Consider the following 22,432-nt stretch of genomic DNA (forward strand, 5'->3'; position numbering starts at 1 on the left):
TTCTGCCCTCAGCATCCCGATAACATTATGTACTAGGTACAAATCACTGGGGGGGGGAGGGGGGGAGCTCAAGTACGACTTATATTGTAACATGTCAGGATTCTGTTTATCTGCAGAGCGGATCTGCGTTAGAAGAGCGGAACAGTCCTGTATGTCGGGTGTAATTCTCGGTATCTGTTCTTATTCTGTATGTATGGACTCTGCACAGTACCACTTCTCTTGTCCTGTATGCCGGGTGTAATTCTCAGTATCTGTTCCTATTCTGTATGTATGGACTCGGCACAGTACCACTTCTCTTGTCCTGTATGTTGGGTGTAATTCTCGGTACCTGTTCTTATTCTCTATGTATGGACTCTGCACAGTACTACTTCTCTTGTCCTGTATGTCGGGTGTAATTCTCGGTACCTGTTCTTATTCTCTATGTATGGACTCTGCGCAGTACTACTTCTCTTGGCTTACATGACAGCTGAATAATGGCCATGGAGGGGAGGGGGGGGTCGGGAATAAAGGATGGAGACCGGGGCGGCCACAAAGAGAGCAGTGTGTATTAATGGTCTGATTCATGTTCTGGATAAGGGAAGGAGGAGGGTGGTAAGGGAGGGGAGAAGAGGGGAGGGGGGCAGTAATGGAGGGGAGGGGCTCGGTAATGGAGGGAGGGGGGGCGGTAATGGAAGGGAGGGGGGCAGTAATGGAGGGAAGGGGGGCAGTAATGGAGGGAAGGGGGGCAGTAATGGAGGGAGGGGGTGGTAATGGAGGGAGGGGGTGGTAATGGAGGGAGGGGGGTGGTAATGGAGGGAAGGGGGCAGTAATGGAGGGGAGGGGGGCAGTAATGGAGGAAGGTGGGCAATAATGGAGGAAGGGGGCGGTAATAGAGGGAGGGGGGCGGTAATGGAGGGAGGGGGCGGTAATGGAGGGAGGGGGCGGTAATGGAGGGAGGGGGGCGGTAATGGAGGGAGGGGGGCAGTAATGGAGGAAGGGGGCAATAATGGAGGGGAGGGGGGCAGTAATGGAGGAAGGGGGGCAGTAATAGAGGGAGGGGGGCAGTAATAGAGGGAGGGGGGCAGTAATAGAGGGAGGGGGTCGGTAATGGAGGGAGGGGGTCGGTAATAGAGGGAGGGGGTCGGTAATGGAGGGAGGGGGGCGGTAATGGAGGGAGGGGGGCGGTAATGGAGGGAGGGGGGCAGTAATGGAGGGAGGGGGGCAGTAATGGAAGCAGGGGGGCGTTAATGGAGGGAGGGGGGCGGTAATGGAGGGAGGGGGGCGGTAATGGAGGGAGGGGGGCGGTAATGGAGGGAGGGGGGCGGTAATGGAAGCAGGGGGGCGGTAATGGAAGCAGGGGGGCGGTAATGGAAGCAGGGGGGGGGGAATGGAAGCAGGGGGGCGGTAATGGAGGGAGGGGAGGGGGGCAGTAATGGAGGAAGGGGGGGCGGTAATGGAGGGAGGGGGTCGGTAATGGAGGGAGGGGGTCGGTAATGGAAGCAGGGGGGTGGTAATGGAAGCGGGGGGAGGGGTCTCTTGCTCAGCTGTTGTGGAGCTGGCGGTGTGATGGATGCAGAGAGGCACATGTGGAAGAGAACGTAATGTTCTGGTCGGGAAATAATCCACAGAGCCTCAGATTGATGTAATTGGGCCAGGCGGTGAGAGGGGAGAAACGGAGAGATGAAAAAAAAAAATCTCAAATATTAATCTTGTAGTCTGAGCCGCCGCACTGCCCCGGTGCCGCTCTCTCTGTATATGGGTACGGCGATATGCCCGCTAACCAACACTCTGCTAACCCTTTCACGTCTACAAGGTTTCCTTTTTGGGGGCTCATTCGCACTAGCAGCTCGAAGGTGGTAAAACTCGGCTGTTGAGCTGCGCTTTTACTGCCCCGTAGCAGCTGGGGGGGATTACACATGCCACAGGTCCAACGAACGCGGCCCAGTCGAGTGAATGGTACCGGCCCTTCAACCGCATTCCATGTACAAGGTTGCGGCACACTAGTGAAGGGTTCAAGCAGGAGATATTAACGCCTCCTTAACGCCTTTCAAATTTCTCTGAAGAGCGATCCACGCCAGTTTGAACGAGCCCATTACTGAAAAATTCCTCCTGGGATTGCACGGGCTCATTGACACTTGCGGCTGAGGATGCATTAAAAATAGATGGCTGAGCCATGACTTTTTGCCACCCGAACAGTGGTTGGGGGGGGTTGTACAGCAAAAATTATATCCCCCCATCGTCAGGGCCATCTTATCCAGTGGGCACACCTGGGCGTAGCCCAGGGGCCCCATCAGGACGGGCAGGGCCAATCCCAGGCGGGTGCACAGCGCCCCCGGCACTGTAAGCTGCTGCAGAAAAGGGGCGCCAAGCCTCCGAAGCTGTGGCATGCCACTTGACTGCACTGGTTGCTAGAATCTCTGGCCGCCCGGTGCCTAGCAACCGGTGACGTCAGAGGCCGCGGCCGCCCCAGCATTCAGAGCGTGCCGCGGCCGCCCCAGCATTCAGAGCGTGCCGCGGCTACCCCAGCATTCAGAGTGCGCCGCCTCCGTGGCTGGAAAACTAGATCGGCTCCGCCCACCTCTGCCATCTTCAGACTCAGACAGCATAGCACGTCGCAGGTCACCATATTCATTGTTTGGGCCCCAATGCATTTCTTTGCCCAGGGGCCCATGATGCTATTAAGATGGCACTGCCCATCGTACTCTGTGGGCAGTACCACCACCAAACTCAAACCATTTACGTAAATAGGGCCTTGTCACAATTGCTTTGCAACCATGGTTGCAAGGCAGTGGTGGTGGTGGGGGGGGGGGGTTAACAATTTCCTTCCTTCCCCCACTCCGGTGGCCCTTTAATGCTGGGACGTAGGGCAGACCAAGATCCTGTGATCATTATAATTGGTCATCACAGTGGTCACATAAAAATCGGGAGCCCGACCTACCAACACCAAATTGCAGAGACCAGGAGCTGTCTGCGAGAGCTCAGTCACTTTGTAGGGGGCACGCCACCATTAACACATATGGGCATTAAGGCCCACTCTCCCTGTCGCCACACATACAGGTTATGTTGTTAAATCTTCTGCCAGGGTTATTCTCACAAGCCCCTACTGTGGCCAATCTTCTCCCATATCGTTAATAGACAAGTTGGACATCAAACACAATTTAAAGCATATTAAAAAAACATCATCAAATATTTCTACACAGAACTCTGTTGAGCAGTTAAATTATTTTATGGCCATCTTTTAAATCCAAGGCCCCTCTAGGCAAGTTATATGTTCTATAACCAAATCAAAGACCACCGTGTGGGGGCTCGTCCGGGATCCATTTGGGATGATTTCAGCACCCCCTGTGGTTAACTCCCAAACTGCAATTGTCATTTTCACAGTAAACAATGCAATTTTAAATGCATTTGTTGCTGTGAAAATGTAAATCTGACTTTCTGATGAATTTAATCTTAGTTTTAATGATCATGATATTAAAAAATTGATGTGGGGGGCCTTTTGGTGGGCATGTTTTCTTTAAGAAGAGAGAAATTGTCAATGGAGGAGCCCCCATTGGAAGTTTTGTATAATGGTGTGGGGGAGATTTTCTTGGCACACTTTGGATCCTTTTATGCTAACTGAGCATCGCTTAACCACTTAAGACCCGGACCTTTAGTCAGCTAAAGGACCTGGCCAGTTTTTGCGATTTGGCACTGCGTCGCTTTAACAGACAATTGCGCGGTCGTGCGATGTGGCTCCCAAACAAAATTGGTGTCCCTTTTTCCCACAAATAGATTTTTTTCGTGACTGCGACATTATGGCGGACACTTCGGACAATTTTGACACATTTTTGGGACCATTGTCATTTTCACAGCAAAAAATGCATTTAAATTGCATTGTTTATTGTGAAAATGACAATTGCAGTTTGGGAGTCAACCACAAGGGGGCGCTGAAGGGGTTATGTGTGACCTCATGTCTGTTTCTAACAGTAGGGGGGTGTGGCTGTAGGTGTGATGTCATCGATTGTGTCTCCCTATAAAAGGGATCACACGATCGATGCAGCCGCCACAGTGAAGAACGGGAAAGCTGCGTTTACACACAGCTCTCCTCGTTCTTCAGCTCCGGGGACCGATCCCGGGACTCCAGCGGCGGCGCGCACCCGCGACCCACGGCTGGACAATAGCACAGCACGTACCTGTATGTGCATGTGCCCAGCCGTGCCATTCTGCCGACGTAAATGTGCAGGAGGCGGTCCTTAAGTGGTTAAACACCATGGCCTACCCGAGTACAGTGGAACCTCGGATTGCGAGGAACGTGGATAATGAGCGTTTCGCAATACAAGAACTGTATTTTGAAAAATCCTAACTCGGTTTGTCTCGACTAACGAGGATTCAGGCCAAAGCGGTGTGCAGTACCGCGTTTGGCCTGAGGTGGGGGGGGGGGGGCGATTGGCGCCGTTCGAAAAGACTCGGAAATACTAAGTTTTTTACATGAAGGAGAGAAATGTCAGAATTGGCCTGGATGCGAAGTGGTTAAACGGTTGACGCTCGATCATTTGTTAACAACAGACCATCAAAGTTGACTTTTAGCTGGATTCAGGTAGTGCGGCTCACTTTTGAGGCGGCGTAGCGTATCGCATATACGCCGCCGTAAGCCAGTGAGGCAAGTGCTGTATTCACAAAGCACTTGCCTCCTAAGTTACGGCGGCGTAGCGTCAATGGGCCGGCGTAAGCGCGCCTAATTCAAATGAGGATGAGGGGGGCGTGTTTTATGTAAATTACGCGTGACCCGATGTGATTGACGTTTTTTACGAACGGCGCGTGCGCCGCCCGTGTACATATCCCAGTGTGCATTGCTCCAAAGTACGCCGCAAGGACGTATTGGTTTCGACGTGAACGTAAATTACGTCCAGCCCCATTCACGGACGACTTACGCAAACGATGTAAATTTTTCAAATTTTGACGCGGGAATGACGGCCATACTTAACATTGACTAGGCCAGCTATTTGTTCGACTAACTTTACGCCGGAAAACGCCTTACGTAAACGGTGTGGCCCAGATTCAGGTAGATTTGCCCCTTTTTTACGGAGGCGCAGGGCAGCGTTTTTGCCCTGCGCCCCCGCAAATTTCCTGCGCTACCCGCGATTCACGGAGCAGTAGCTCCGTAAATTGCGTGTGCGCTGTGTAAACTTGCCCTGCGTAAGGGCGCCTAATGTAAATGATTCCGTAGGGGGCGGGAATCATTTAAATTAGGCGCGCTCCCACGCCGAGCGTAGAGCGCATGCTCCGTCGGGAAACTTTCCCGACGTGCATTGCGGCAAATGACGTCGCAAGGACGTCATTTGCTTCCAAGTGAACGTGAATGGCGTCCAGCGCCATTCACCAATCACTTACGCAAACGACGTGAAATTCAAATTTCGCGACGAGGGAACGACGGGTATTCTTTAGCATTGGCTGCCCCTACTATTAGAAGGGGCAGCCTTACGCTAAACACGCCGTACGGAAACAACGTAACTTGCGTACGCAGGGCTCGCGCAACATTATGAATCGGTGTTAGTATGCAATTTGCATACTATACACTGAGCACAATGGGAGCGCCCCCTAGCGGCCATCGCAAGAATGCAGCCTAAGATATGCGTGGCATAAGAGCCTTATGCCACGCAGATCTTAGGCTGCAGTCGGCGTTACGATGTTCCTGAATCAGGAGCATTCGTAACGCCGGCGCAAGTAAGCAATTGCGCTGCGTAACTATGGTTACGCAGGCGCAATTGCTCTCTGAATCCGGGCCTGTATCTTTACTGCGACGGGCAAGCGTACGTTCGTGAATAGGCGTATCTCGCTGATTTACGCATTCTAGGCGTAAATCAGCGTTCACGCCCCTAGCGGCCGACGGAACTAGACAGCTAATTGTTTTCACAGGTTTTCCCCTAGGAATGAGATGGTCAAAGCAGTTTTTTTTGGAGGCCAAAGGGCCTGGACCACCCACAGGGGTCATCCCTGAGATACCACCACCCATCTTCTGAGGTTGTAGCACCTGTTCTCACCCACAACCCTCCACTATTCTCGTCTAAAACCCCCCAATCTACTCAACCAACGAGCAAACAAAGCCAAGATCAAGGAGGTACTTACATGCAACTTCTTCCTGAGATCTGTGACCATCATTTACCGGGAAGAACTTCCAAAAACAAGGATTATCTGAAAGAAAGAGAGGGAAGCGGAGAATCAGTCGTGCTCGGCGTCTCAAAGGACCTTCAGAAGAAAAATGGAAGCATGGTGAGATGTGCTCTAATTCCCGTGAAGGAGGCCAGTGAAGACGCTCCCTGTGTTCTGGGGGCTGTGAAATAAACTTAAAGCTGATGTGGTTTCATGTCATTAGACATGGGCCATGAGCCATTAGCGCACTCACACCCGTGTCAACATGAGAACAAATGGTATGGACAGAGCTCTCGGGGGCCTATAGACCATCGCAAGCACCGGAGCTGAATGTAAAGCTTCGGCTCCAGTCAAACACCATCATTTTGCTATTCAACTTAAGAGGTCTCAGCCTACCTTAAAAAACAAAAACAGTATTGCACTTACATTTGCAGAGTTTAAAAATCAAACAAACTCCCGTCCTTCTAATGAGACAGCGTGGTGACGTCAGCACGTATCCTTCTCCAGATGCGTTTCATCATGTGACGTTGTCCCTCATTGACAACGTTGCATATGACGAAACGCGTCTGGAGGAGAATACGTGCGGACGAATAGAATGTATTAATAGAATGGGGTTGTAAAGGTACCATTTATTTTCCTAAATAGCTTCCTTGGGTGGCATACCTGTGGTGGGCATCCCTGGTGGTATGGTGGCATCCCTGGTGGTCCAGTGTGGGCATACTCAAGGGGGGGGCTACACTGATAATCGATCAGCACAAACCCCCTGTCAGAGGAGCAGCAGATCGGCTCTCCTCTACTCGCGTCTAACAGACGCAAGTGAGGAAAAGCCAATCACCGGCTTTTCCTGTTTACATCGTGATCAGCCGTGATTGGACACGGCTGATCACGTGGTAAAGAGTCTCCGTCGGAGACTCTTTACCTAGATCGGTGTTGCGGGGTGCCAGACTGACACCCTGCAACAACGTTCGCCGCGATGCGCGCCCTGTCCTGAGGACGTCATATGACGTGTCCTGAGGACGTCATATGACGTCCAGTCAGGATGTTGAAACCACTTTGCCGCCATCATTTTGCTATATGGCGGACGGCAAGTGGTTAATTTGCACCTTACCCACTTCAGCCCCGGACCATTTGGCTGGCCAAAGACCAGGCCTCTTTTTGCGGTTCGGCACTCCATCGCTTTAACTCACAATTGCGCGGTCGTGCAACGTGGCTCCCAAACAAAATTGGCGTCCTTTTTTCCCCACAAATAGAGCTTTCTTTTGGTGGTATTTGATCACCTCTGCGTTTTTTTTTTTTTGCGCTATAAACAAAAATAGAGCGACAATTTTGAAAAAAAAAATTCAATATTTTTTACTTTTTGCTATAATAAATATGCCCAAAAAATATATTTATAAAAATCTTTTCCTCGGTTTAGACCGACACATATTCTTCTACATTTTTTTGTTAAAAGAAAAAAAAAAAATTTGCAATAAGCGTTTATTGATTGGTTTGCGCAAAAGTTTTAGCGTCTACAAAACGGGATAGTTTTATGGCATTTTTATTAATATTTTTTTTTTACTAGTAATGGCGGCGATCATCGATTTTTATCGTGACTGCGACAATTATGCCGGACACATCGGACACTTTTGATACATTTTTGGGACCATTGTCATTTATACAGCGATCAGTGCTATAAAAATGCACCGATTACTGTGAAAATGACATTGGCATTGTGAAAAACGACGTCTGAATCTTTCAGCACTGCAGGGCCGTCCTAATGCATGGGCACACCTGTGCACCGCCCCGGGGGCCCCAGGTGCATGGGAGCCCCCATTATCAGTGCCAGGACAAGGGGTGAGAGAGGGGGGGGCTGTGTGCACTGGCGATTTGGCCGCTTGTTCTGCTCCTTTGATCACTCCGGTCAGAAGTTGGCAGCTACCGGCTTCTGCTGGAGAGAGGATTTGGCTTTGTCCTTCCTCCTGCAGGGGACGGAAGAAAGCCGGCCTGAGCCTGAGGCTTCACCTTAGTTTCAGCATGGGAGAGGAGGAGGGAGAAGCCGACTTTATCGCAGGTGGAAACAGCATTTGTGTTCTGCAAATACAAAGGGGAAGGGGGGGGGGGCACAACTCTGTGATGGGGGAATCTGACGTATGGGGACACTGTGAAGGGGAAACCGGATGTATATGGGCACTGTGATGGGGACACCTGATGTATATGGGGACACTGTAATAGAGGAACCTGTTGTATTAGGACACTGTGATGGGGACACCAGATGTAAGGGGAGGCTGCGATGGGGACACCAGATGTATGGGGAAGGCTGTAATGGGCACACCAGGTGCAATGGGAGGCTGTGATGGAGACACCTGATGTATATGGGCACCAGACATAAAGAGACACTGATGGGGACACCAGATGCAAGGAGAGACTGTGATGGGGACACCAGATGTATATGGGCACTGTGATGGGGAGACCCGATGGATGGGGACACAATCATAGGGGAACCTGAGGTAAGGGGACACTATTAGGGGAACCTGATGTATTAGAGCACCGTTATGGGGACACCAGATGTAAGGGGAGGCTGTGATGGGGACACCAGGTGCAATGGGAGGCTGTGATGGGGACACCTGATGTAAAGAGACACTGTGATGGGCACACTAGATGTAAGGGGAGGCTGTGATGGGGGACACCTGATGTATATGGGCAATGTGATGGGGACACCTGATGTATTTGGGGACACCGTAATAGTGGAACCTGAGGTAAGGAAACACTCTTATCGGGGAAAATGTTGTATTTGGACATCTGAGGGATTGGGACACCTGATGTAATATAGACACTGTGATGGGGACACCAGATGCAATGGGAGGGTGTGATGGGGACACCAGATGTATATGGGCACCCGACATAACGAGACACTGTGATGGGGACACCAGATGTAACGGAAGGCTGTGATGGGGACATCTGATGTATATGGGCACCCGACATAAGAGACAATGTGATGGGGACACCAGATGTATATGGGCACTGTGATGGGGAGACCCGATGGATGGGGACACAATGATAGGGGAACCTGAGGTAAGGGGACACTATTAGGGGAACCTGATGTATTAGAGCACCGTTATGGGGACACCAGATGTAAGGGGAGGCTGTGATGGGGACACCAGGTGCAATGGGAGGCTGTGATGGGGACACCTGATGTAAAGAGACACTGTGATGGGGACACTAGATGTAAGGGGAGGCTGTGATGGGGATACCAGATGTATATGGGCACTGTGATGGGGACACCATTCTAGGGGAACCTGAGGTAAGGGGACACTATTCGGGGAACCTGATGTATTAGAACACCGTGACGGGGACACCTGATGTAAATGGGCACTGTGATGGGGACACCTGATGTAAGGGGAGACTGTGATGGGGACACCTAATGTAAGGGGAGACTGATGGGGACACCTGATATAAGGGTAGACCGAGATGGGGACACCTAATGTAAGGGGAGACTGTGATGGGGACACCTGATATAAGGGTAGACCGAGATGGGGACATCTAATGTAAATGGGCACTGTGATGGGGACACCTGATATAAGGGTAGACCAAGATGGGGACACCTAATGTAAATGGGCACTGTGATGGAGACACCTGATGGATGGGGACACCTGATGCAGGCTGGTACGGGGCTGCAGTGCACCATTTTGCCCAGGGGTCCATGATGCTATCAAGATGGCACCGTAGCAGTGTATGAGGTTCAATTAAAGACAAATATCAAACTGAGTAGCCTCTGATTTTACAATAGCTGTGTTTTTTTAGGAGAACCTTAGCAGTCCAGTAACCGATGTTATTATTGCCTGGCTCTTTGAAACCAGCCTGTATTGGAGCAACGTATTACAACCCGACAGTACAAAGTACCTGCATATACCTTTGTCCTACAGCATGGGTCTTCAAACTACGCCCCTCCAGTTGTTCAGGAACTACAATTCCCATCATGCCTAGTCATGTCTGTGAATGTCAGTGTGTTACAATGCCTCATGGGATGTGTAGTTCCACAACAGCTGAAGGGCCATAGTTTGAGGATCCCTGCCCTACAGCTTTCCTGGATGACCCAAACCCAGCATAGCTCTGCTACGCCGCTTCACGTTTCTCAAAGAAAGCCAATAGGGCCAATAGGAAGGCTCGCAGTGAGGAATGAAGTTAGGGCATGCCAGAACTTCAGGATTACATATACAGGTACTCTAAATAAAAAAATCAGCTTTCTTTGGCACGGTAAAGGACAGCACAGGTCGTCCTAGAACTAGAACACTGCAAAATGTTCTTGGCTGTGGGACTCTACTGACCAAAGTTTGGGAAGGATGGATGCATGGTACATATCACCACAAAACCAGACAGACGTAAGATTAATAATGGTCTGTATGTCACTTTGCCTTATCAGCTACAGATAAAACCGGCTACCCTCCCACCTCCCATATCCTTTAGCAATTACACATGGTGGCTTCCATCCAGGGTCTCAATGACATACGGCTACATAGGCAGTTTATATTCCCTCGCTACATAAATGCTAAGCCTGACACACAAAACAGTGGCGTTACTCATCTTGGCCAAACGCAAAGCAGATGGTTCCTATGACTCAAGCCCATGTTTTACATGCCTTGACGCTGCCAGTAAAAAGAGCATTTTTCTAGCAAAGCTAAACATCTTCATAACACCGGCTTGAGCAGATAAGAGATAACGGGACTCGGGGGGGGGGGGTTCTTTCTTTGTAGCACAAAAACAATACAATGCTTTAGGATTTGGCACAGTGGCGACAATTGAGGGGCACAGTGGCTATGTTTGAAGGCATGGAACAGTGGCTGCGTTTGATGGCATGGCACAGTGACTGCGTTTGATGGCATGGCACAGTGACTGCGTCTGATGGCATGGCACAGTGACTGCGTCTGATGGCATGGCACAGTGACTGTGTTTGATGGCAAAGTGAATGCATTTCATGGCATGGCACAGTGGTGACAATTGATGGCACAGTGGCTGCGTTTGATGGCATGGCACAGTGACTGCGTTTGATTGCATGGCACAGTGACTGCGTCTGATGGCATGGCACAGTGACTGCGTCTGATGGCATGGCACAGTGACTGTGTTTGATGGCAAAGTGAATGCATTTCATGGCATGGCACAGTGGTGACAATTGATGGCACAGTGGCTGCGTTTGATGGCATGGCACAGTGGTGACAGTGAGGCTGCAATTTTTTTTTTTTCGTTTGCGCCCCCCCCAAAAAATTTTGAGCACCAGCCGCCACTGGTGCCAATTGTCGCCACTGTGCCCATTGTTGCCACTGTGCCTGTCACTGTGCCCTTTAATTGTTGCCACTGTGCCCATTGTTGCCACTGTGCCCTTTAATTGTTGCCACTGTGCCCATTGTTGCCACTGTGCCTGTCACTGTGCCCTTTAATTGTTGCCACTGTGCCCTTTGTCACCACTGTGCCCATTGATGCCACTGTGCCCATTGTCGCCACTGTGCCTATTGATGCCACTATTTTGGGGGCAAGCAGCTCAGAGAAACTTGGCAATGCCCTGAGCATTGCCGTCAACCAGGGGCGGACTGACCATTCGGGCACTCGGGTACTTGGGGGCCCCATCAGGGTTGCCAGCTTCAGTAAAACCAGGGATAGTATGTAAAAATCTGTGTTTTATTACATCTGTCACTGAAATAATATGTATGTGTATACTATGTGTATATTTTTGAGTATACTGTGTGTATATGTATGTGTTTACTGTGTGTGTATACTGTATGGCCCCATAATCTATTGCCTGGGGCCCCATAATCTCCTATTGCCGGGGGGGCCTCATGAGTTGTCAGTCCGCCCCTGCCGTCAACAACTAAAAATATAACCCACTGGTTTTCATTGGGTGTAATGATGACCCCAATCTCCCCTGACGCACCCAGCAATGGTTAGGAAGACAGTGGAGTACTGCCGAAAAACCCAAATGCAGGCGGTTGACTGCAGCTCCATTGCGGTTGGAGGGGAAGTCAAGAGGAACATGGTTTCTCTATGGCAGTGGTTCTCAACTCCTGTCCTGAGGACCCACCAACAGGCCAGATTTTAAGTATTACTTTGGGGAGATGCAGACTAGAATACTGCAATCACTAGAGCAGAAAATGATATCACCTGTGATGTATTTCAGTTATCTTGCATACCTGGCCTGTTAGTGGGGCTTTGAGAACCACTGAGCTATGGTTTTCTGGGTCACTGGGGAAGCCTTTTCGATTGGATGCTGCCCCATATGACAAGCAGCCATCTTGGGTCAGGCAGAGCCTATTTAAGGCCCCCGCTCCGAGGCTAGGGGCAAATTCTGTGTGCGGGTAGTACAGGGATAGTAATAGCAGCAAGGAGAGGTTCCTGGCAAGTAGGCCCCTGCTCCGAGGCTAGGGGCAAATTCTGTGTGCGGGTAGTACAGGGATAGTAATAGCAGCAAGGAGAGGTTCCTGGCAAGTAGGGAAAGAGCAGGGACACGCTATTCTTCCGGGAAGCTTTGGGGGCAGACAGGCCAGGCCACATTCTAGCCCTTGTGACAGACACTGTTGGAGCATCGGTGACCTGCCGCCACCCTGTTATCCGCAACATCCTGTGAGTGCTCCCGTTGGGTTGTCCTCCCGCGGGTAGTTGCGTTTGTCGAACATTGACTACAACACTCTTCTGGTATTGCATCTGGTCTCGGAGTGTTTACTGCCACCACACCACACTGCACCTCCCCACACACAGGTACTGGCTGGTCTTCTGCCCCCCATTACAGTTTGAAACATGTCTAAGGAGTGGAAGACCATAGGGTTACAAAGACTGAACAATAGTAGGCCTTTACTGCCTGGCTCCTGGGATCTCCCGAGGCTCTGGCCTACCACAAGACATCCATGCGAACACGGCCGTAAAAGCAGCACAACTACGCTTTTCTTTTCTGTGGCGGAGGTTAAACCCACTCTGTTCTTTCTCCCCAGTGCGCTCTCTCAGTTCTCCTCCTCGCGGCTCACTCCTCCCGAATTCCCTTTCATGGCTGCACCCATGGGCTTCCAGATCCTGTCTGCCCAATCAAGTGAAAAGTAAAATCCGATACAGCCTGTTAAGTGAATTGAATTATTAAACAATGGATGGGGCTCGGCTCTGCTGCCTGACAGAGCAATGTTCTTCTTTTCCGACTGAAAGCTTTTCCTCTTTTCCGTTATGTAATATTGCTGTGAGCTCGGGCGATGATCGATGGGAATGAGTGCCCCGCGGTGCGGCGTGCTTACCCAACACACTTTCCGCGGGACCCGGAGCTGTTTAACAAGTCAAGGGGCAGAAGCTGGTGCTGGGCAACAAATGGAGGTAATCCTCCAAAGAATTTGCATGTTGTGCTTTAGTCTCTGTTTTTTCTACTTACTAACCTTTACAAAATACGGCAGCTAAAAAAAAATCCCCCCAAAAAACATTAGGTGCACATATAATTTACCAGAATTTTTTTTATAAATAATTATATATATATATATATATATATATATATATATATATATATATATATATATATATATATATATATATATATATTATATATATAAACACACATACACACACACACCTATGAGAGCTTGTAGGACATTCTAGTCCAAAACATGAACAGTTGGCAACTCACCGACACAAGCCCGTCCAGGTACAAAACACTCCACTCCCAATTCCTCCTGCCCATCATCATGGTGACTTATGCCGCGTACACACGACCGGATTTTCCGTTGGAAAACCCTTGGATGGTTTTTACGACGGAATTCCGCTCAAGCTTGGCTTGCATACACACGGTCACACAAAAGTTCTCTGAACTTTCGTCCTTCAAGAACACTGTCACGTACAACACTACAACGAGCCGGAAAAAAAATGAAGTTCAATGCTTCCGAGCATGTGTCGAATTGTTTCCGGGCATGCGTCGGAATTGCTACAGACGACCGGATTCTCCGATAGGAATTTTTTCCGTCTGAAAATTTGAGAACCAGCTCTCAATCTTTTTCTGCCGGAAAGTCCAATGGAGCATACACACGGTCGGAATTTCCGTTGAGAGTTCACATCAGACTTTTGCTGGCGGAATTTCCGATCGTGTGTACGGGGCATTAGGGGGGTAGGCAATTCCACCCACATAATATGGCATTTTTATTCTCACTATGCTTATGCTCTAGTCTACACATTGTTCAACATAATGTCCCATCCCACAACCCAAAAACATTTTTGCAGCCAAAAGTGGTCCTGACCATCATAGCACTAGAAGGTTGTTGGGTTGGACATTAAATTCCAAACCATGGAAATATTATGGTAGACCCCCTTCCCTTCCTTTGTGGCAATAACAGGCCTTCATTCTTTTGGGAAGGCTTTTGGTGTGTGTCTGTTGGAACTCATAGCCAAAAGTGGACACCTGACCATGGCCCCAATATAAGTTTGTTGTGTTGGAAATCACATTCCAAACCCATGGGGAATATTACAGAAGCTCCCCTTCTTTTGGGAAGGCTTTCCAAACAATTTGGTGGCTGTGGGAATTCATAGCCAAAAGTGGACACCTGACCAAGATCAAAATATAAGCTTGTTGTGTTGGAAATCACATTCCAAACCCATGGGCAATATTACAGAAGCTCCCCTTCTTCTGGGAAGGCTTTCCAAACAATTTGGTGGCTATGGAAATTCATAGCCAAAAGTGGACACCTGACCATGGCCCCAATATAAAAGTTTGTTGGGTTGGAAATCACATTCCAAACCCATGGGCAATATTATGAAAGCTCTTCTTCTGGGACGGCTTTCCAGACAATTTGGTGGCTATGGGAATTCATAGCCAAAAGTGGACACCTGACCATGGCCCCAATATAAAAGTTTGTTGGGTTGGAAATCACATTACAAACCCATGGGCAATATTATGAAAGCTCTTCAAACAATTTGGTGGCTGTGGGAATTCATAGCCAAAAGTGGACAACCCACCATGGCTCCAATATAAGCTTGTTGTGTTGGAAATCACATTCCAAACCCATGGGCAATATTCCGGAAGCTCCCCTTCTTCTAGGAAGGCTTTCCAAAAAATTTGGTGTGGCTGTGATAATTTATAGCCAAAAACGTGGACACCTGACCATGGCCCTAATTCAAGCTTGTTGGGTTGGACATCACATTCCAAACCCATTGGCAATAGCTCCCATTCCCTCCCTTTGTGGCTATAACAGCCTACATTCTTCATGAAAGGCTTTCCAAAAAAATTGGCGCGTGTTTGTTGGAATTTATAGCCAAAACGTGGACACCTGACAATGGCCGCAATACAAGATTGTTGGGTTGGACATCACAAACCCATTGGGAACCGCTTGGCAAAATTTGGTGCGTGTCTATAAAAATGTATGCCCTTTTAGCCAGAAAAGCATTTGTAAGGCACTGATACTGGACAAGAAGATGTGGCCCATTACCAACATTCCAATTCATGCCAAAGGTGTTCAACTAGGTTGAGGTCAGGTATCTGTGTAGACCACTGGAGTTCCTCAACACCAAACTGGTCAATAGGGTTGACGTCAGGGCTCTGTGAAGGCCATTTGAGTTCCTCCCCACCAATTTTAATTAATTTTGGGGCTGGCTTTGTGCTCCGGGCAGTCATGCAGGAACGGGGAAGGGCCTTTATCAAACTGTTGCCTTAAGGTTGGGTCTTCAAACTGTTGCCACAAGGTTCGAAGCACACAAATGTCCAATTCTGTAGAATGAACTAGACACTTGGCACTTTCACATGGGCTTGGCAAGACAGTACTCAAGCTCCAAGTTGGGACTTACCCTTCTCTTCGCTTCCAGTGCCTATATGGTGGAGGAACCAAGGGACGGAGGGAATGAGCAACTGGGGAAGGGCAGCAACTAAGTGAACCTGTTATTTTGCCCTTCAAGGCAAGATGTCCAAGGTCAAAGCTCCTCATCTCCCCTTTAATAAGCCTCAGCACACAAACATCTCTAGATCAGATCACTGCACAGCAGCCACAAGTTCAGGTGGTTTTTGGAGGAGAGGTAAGGGAATTAATTGCCATACTTTGGATGCACATCACCTGTGCGCTGACAAAGCAGCATGAGGCAGGTCACAGTGTCTGCAACCACCAGTGCAGGAAGCTGGTATGCAAATACCGGCACAGTAGTAACACAGGGCACAATGAAACTGAGCCCAGCACAGACACAACAGCCAACGATGAAGCGACAAGATAAAAATAGTGACAAGAACAACGCAACCAATATAAAAAGGAGGATGTTTCAGAGGAACAGTTTTATGCTCAACAGAATAGAATTAACCCCTTGGTGATAGACAAAGGATTTCCAGAGCACCGAAATTAATGAGAAACAAATACGGCGACTATCAACAAGGGATTCAAGCATATCTGAAGCCACATTTCTTTATTGATTTTGAATGGTGTGGTGAGGGGTTTTTTTTCTGCCTGGTGTCCCCACTAGAGATGGACCTGGTTTGTTACTCTACAAGGAACTGAGCCAAAATCCAAACAGGTGAAGGGGACAAATCTTCAAATGGGTAGATATTTGCCAGCACACCAAGGATCAGCACAGAGTGGCGTCCAAATGGGTAGTTAATTGCATGATCACAACACAAGAAAAGTGCAACGTTTCGCAGTCACGCAGGACCCCTTTGTCGGGCATGTGACACATGCTTGACAAAGGGGTCCTGTTGGGGTCCAGTTGGTTGTTGCTACAGCACCCCATTTCTGAGAGCTTATACCAGTAACATGTGCGATGGGAATATGAAACATTACAAATCTTCCAATGGAGACACCTGTTCCAGGTGGATTCTGTTACACTTCCTGTTGAGTCTCCAGGATGGAAAAACTAATGAAAAATATCCCTCTGAAACAAAGACAGCAAATTCCATACTCTATCACGAACGCAAAAGAGTTGTCTTCACGTTCTGTTCCAGCGACTACCATCCATGGGGAGATTTCCTGTCATTTTAAAAGAATTCCCTTCATTTCCTGTTCAATTCACTTCCTGTTTTGTCTCTTGGGGACACAGACAGTCAAAAACCCTTCATAAGAGGTTCTAACTCCCACCATTTTATCCGAAAATTGTAATAAAAAAAACCTTTGGCTGGAATCCCACTTAAAACTTCCTCAGGGGCAGGTACTAATGAGGTTGTTCACTGTACACTTCCTGTTTTGTCTCTTGGGGACACAGACAGCCAACCTTCATAGGAGGTTCTAACTCCCACTATTCTATCCAAAATTGTAATAAAAAACCTTTGGCTGGAATTCCACTTAAAGCTAAAAGCTTCCTCGGGGGCAGGTACTAACGTTGTTGGTTCACTGTACACTTCCTGTTTTGTCTCTTGGGGAAACAGACAGAACCTCCTATGAAGTTTTTTTTTTTGACTGTCCTATGTCCCCAAGAGAAAAAACAGGAAGTGTACAGTGAACCAACCACATTAGTACCTGCCCCGGAGGAAGCTTTTAGGCTTGAAGTGGAATTCCAGCCAAAGGTTTTTTTATTACAATTTTGGATAGAATGGTGGGAGTTAGAACCTCCTATGATGTTTTTTTTGGGGCCAACTCCCACTATTCTATCCAAAATTGTAATAAAAAAAACCTTTGGCTGGAATTCCACTTAAAGCCAAAAAGCTTCCTCAGGGGCAGGTACTAATGATGTTGGTTCACTGTACACTTCCGGTTTGTCTCTTGGGGAAACAGTAAAAAAAAACTTCATAGAAGGTTCTGACTGTCCTATGTCCCCAAGAGACAAAACAGGAAGTGTACAGTGAACCAACCACATTAGTACCTGCCCCCGAGGAAGCTTTTAGGCTTGAAGTGGAATTCCAGCCAAAGGTTTTTTTATTACAACTTTGGATAGAATGGTGGGAGTTAGAATCTCACATGAAGGTTTTTTTTTTTTGGCTGTCTGTGTCCCCAAGAGATAAAACAGGAAGTGTACAGTGAACCAACATCATTAGTACCTGCCCCTGTGGAAGCTTTTTGGCTTTAAGTGGTATTCTAGCCAAAGATTTTTTTTTTTTTTTACAATTTTGGATAGAATAGTGGGAGTTAGCCCAAAAAATAAAAAACATCATAGGAGGTTCTAACTCCCACTATTCTATCCAAAATTGTAAAAAAAAAAAAAATCTTTGGCTAGAATACCACTTAAAGCCAAAAAGCTTCCACAGGGGCAGGTACTAATGATGTTGGTTCACTGTACACTTCCTGTTTTATCTCTTGGGGACACAGACAGCCAAAAAAAAAAAACCTTCATGTGAGATTCTAACTCCCACCATTCTATCCAAAATTGTAATAAAAAAACCTTTGGCTGGAATTCCACTTAAAGCCAAAAAGCTTCCTCAGGGGCAGGTACTAATGATGTTGGTTCACTGTAGACTTCCTGTTTTGTCTCTTGGGAACACAGAAAGCCCAAAAAAATCTTTGTAGGAGGTTCTAACTCCCACCATTCTATCCAAAATTGTAATAAAAAAACCTTTGGCTGGAATTCCACTTAAAGCCAAAAGCTTCCTCGGGGCAGGTTCTAATGTGGATGGTTCACTGTACACTTCCTGTTTTGTCTCTTGGGGACACAGAATAAGAAAAAAAATCCTTCATAGAGGTTCTAACTTCCACCATTCGATCCAAAATTGTAATAAAAAAAACATTGGCAGAAATTCCACTTTAAGCCAATAGCTTCCTCAGGGGAAAAACAGGAAGTGTACAGTGAACCAACCACATTAGTACCTGCCCCCGAGGAAGCTTTTAGGCTTGAAGTGGAATTCCAGCCAAAGGTTTTTTTATTACAACTTTGGATATAATGGTGGGAGTTAGTTTTTTGGGCTAACTCCAACTATTCTATCCAAAATTGTAATAAAAAAAACCTTTGGCTGGAATTCCACTTAAAGCCAAAAAGCTTCCTCAGGGGCAGGTACTAATGATGTTGGTTCACTGTACACTTCCTGTTTTGTCTCTTGGGGACACAGACAGCCAAAAAAAAACCTTCATAGAGGTTATAACTCCCACCATTCTATCTGAAAATTGTAATAAAAAACCTTTGGCTGGAATTACACTTCAAGCCAAAAGCTTCCTCAGGGGCAGGTACTAATGTGGTTGGTTCACTGTACTTCATAAGTTTGTTAAAAAGGGCCAGCGCTAGCCAAAATCAGAACAAAACAACAGCTACGCACGTTTCTTAGAATAAAATGGATGTGCTTGTTAAGTTAGCTACTGCCTATTATCAGCCCTAATCAGTTTCTCTGGCACTGTACAGCGGCGTGCTTCAGCGGTGTTATCAGCTGCCGATGTCACACAGGTGGAAAGTGACACCGTGTAGCTTGGAGGATCAGGTTAAACAAGCCTCGGATGCGGATATAAAAACTGTCTTCTCAGCTAGATTTGATTTCCGCACCTCTAATGGCTCCTGAGCTGTTCTCGTTTCCAATTTTTTTTTTTTTTTCAATAACCGTGCGAGGATCACAGCTTGCTTTTCAAGTAATGGCACCTGGAAAACGTCGCCCTTTCACCAAGGTTATTAAACGTGCGCAGTCCACCCCTTCCTTCGGGGCCTGAGCAGGTTCTAAGCCCCGTTCATCCCTTCGGGATACAAGAAAAGTTATCTTATGCTTTTTAGAGCCGAATCACTTTGACCCCTTAGAACTTTTTTTTATTTATTTTTTTATTATTCTGTATGATGCCCATTTGGATTTGAGTTATTTTGTGAAAAATAGGACACGAAGGAAATGAAATAAAAAAAAGAAGCAAAGTAGGAAGGTAAAAAAAAAAAAAAGAAGAAGAGTGGAACAGAAGAGAACAGAAGAAAAAAAAAAAAAAAGGAGGAAGTAAAGGAATACAGGAAAGGAAAAATGTAGAGATGGAAGGAAAAAAGGTACAGAGCAAAAGAGACGGTACCGGGAGGATAGGAAGAGCAACAGCGATAAGACGAGGAAAGGGAACAAACCAGAGGTAAGGAAAAAGACACAGAGAGAAGGAAAATACAGAGGAAAAGAAAAGGAAGAGAGAAGAAAAATATAGAAAGGGAAGGAAGAGCAACAGTGATAAGATGAGGAAATTGGAGTGGGACAGTGGAAAGAAACATACAAAAGAAAAAAGGGTACAGAAGCAATAGAAGGAAATGGTTCAAAGGGAAGGAAAATAGACAGAGAAGAGGAAAAGAGAAGAGGAAAAAGGAGAAGAGGAAAAGAGAAGAGGAAAAAGGTGCAGAGGGAAGGAGATAAGGTGAGCAAAGGGAATAGATTAGAGCTGGGGTCTATAAACTTTCTGAACAAACTGCTAGTTTATAGCCCTTCAGAATTTAAGGGGACTGGACTGTGGCCAATGGGTGTAGAAGATGCCCTGGTGTCAATGAGAGTAAATAATGCCTGAAAAAGAACAGAGGAGAGGGGAAGGAAATAAACAGAGGAGAGGGGAAGGAAATGAACAGAGGAGAGGGGAAGGAAATGAACAGAGGAGAGGGGAGGAAATGAACAGAGGAAAGAGGGAAAAAAAGTGTAGAGAGAGGAGAAAAGGAACAGGATAGAGGGAAGGAAAAGAATAGAGGAATTGGGAGGAAATGAACAGAGGAAATGAACAGAGTAAACGGGAGGAAAGAAAGAGTGGAAAGGAAAAGCGGAGAAAGGAAAAAAAGAGTAGAGAGAAGAGAAAAGGAACAAAGGAAATGGGAGGAAATTTCAGAGGAGAAGGGAAGAAGGAAACTCAGGAAATGAATTAGAGAGGAGAAGAGGAACAGAGGAGAGAGGAGAAGAGGAACAGAGGAGAGAGGAGGAGAGGAACAGAGGAGAGAGGAGAAGAGGAACAGAGGAGAGAGGAGAAGAGGAACAGAGGAGAGAGGAGAAGAGGAACAGAGGAGAGAGGAGAAGAGGAACAGATGAGAGAGGAGAAGAGGAACAGATGAGAGAGGAGAAGAGGAACAGAGGAGAGAGGAGAAGAGGAACAGAGGAGAAGAGGAACAGAGGAGAAAGGGAACAGAGGAGAGAGGAGAACAGGAACAGAGGAAACAGAAGGAAAGAAATAGAAAAAAGGAACAGAGGAGATAAGCAAAGAAAAAAAAAAGAGAGAGAGGGTAAAAGGAACAGAGGAAAGTGGAGGATAGAACAAAAGAACAAAAGGGAAAAGAAAAAAAAATAGAGCAAAAGAAAAGAAAAAAAGGAAAAGAGAAACCAGAACAGAAAAAGAAATTGAAACAATGGAAATAAACTGAAAAAGAGGAAGTAAAAGCAACAAGGAAAACAAAAAGATGAAATGAAAGGAATGAACAAAGAAAAGGAAAAAAGGTAAGAGAAAAAAAAAAACAGACAAAGAAAGAGGAAGGAAGAAAAATGGAGCAAAACAAAAACAGAATAAACTAAACTGAGGAAAAGAGAGAAGAGGGATGGAACAGGAGAGTAAAGGAAAATAATAATTAAAAAGGAAAAAAGCATAGAAGTAAAATATAAAACACACAGAAGAAAATAAAGAAAGGTAAACTAAAAGAGAAAATAAGCAGAAATACAAAAGAACAAAAGCAAAGGAGAATAAAAAGAGTATAGAAAAGAAGACAGAAGGGGTAAAGCAAAGAAGATAAAAAGGTGAAAGAATTTGACAGCCTGCAAATAAAAAAGCTGCAGGCCATGATGGGAGTTGCAGTTCAGAATTCTGTCATCATTTTCCTAAGCACTGAATTATCAACTAAATTCACACTATCTGGTGTCAGAGCAGTCGATAAGATAAAGAGACAGAGGAGGGGGAACTGGAAACAGACGAGATAAGCAGTGAGACACCAATCACATGGATTATTTTTGCATACCTTTAGGACATGATTAGAACGACACTGTTCTCATGTATAAAATCACCATTTACTGTCCAGGAAACGCAGGCGGCTCCCTTTACAACCCTGCGCAGTTTACAGGGCCACCTCAAACATTGGCCAGCAGCTGATAACACCAATGAAATGCACAATCTTTGACTTATAATTGAGGGTCATGGTCTTGGCAGAGATTTGCAGGCACCCATCTGGTCGCACATACACCACGACCAACCAAGGCTCTCAACTTTCTTAAATTTGGCGCCCCCATGCCACTACCAAACAGGTCATCCAACTATTGACCGATAAGGCATCCCATTGGATACTGAGATGGTATAATGGTTTGCCATTGGTTTTGCCATCCCACAAGTTGAGGAACGTCATGGTTTGCAGTGTGTGTGGCTATCCCACAAGTTGAGGAACGCCATGGCACTGGTTTGCAGTGTGTGTGGCTATCCCACAAGTTGAGGAACGCCATGGCACTGGTTTGCAGTGTGTGTGGCCAGGTTCTGGACATTCTGAATCGCAGGCATAAATGAAAGAACAACCAGCAATATAAAAATACTAGAGCAAC

The 22,432-nt window shown here is 47.1% G+C and overlaps 1 protein-coding gene across 12 annotated transcripts in view; it reads right to left on the reverse strand.

The window, feature by feature from the left end:
* Positions 1-22,432, reverse strand: part of MEF2D (myocyte enhancer factor 2D) — a 309,684-nt gene that overhangs the window by 183,802 nt on the left and 103,450 nt on the right. For all 12 annotated transcript variants that reach the window (XM_040332929.1, XM_040332932.1, XM_040332940.1 and 9 more), the window contains exon 2: positions 6,085-6,150. The gene's annotated coding sequence lies outside the window, so the exon portion shown is untranslated. The remainder of the gene's footprint in view (positions 1-6,084; positions 6,151-22,432) is intronic.

This window comes from Rana temporaria, chromosome 13 (assembly GCF_905171775.1).
Source record: "Rana temporaria chromosome 13, aRanTem1.1, whole genome shotgun sequence".
In the NCBI taxonomy this organism is placed as follows: Eukaryota; Metazoa; Chordata; class Amphibia; order Anura; family Ranidae; genus Rana; species Rana temporaria.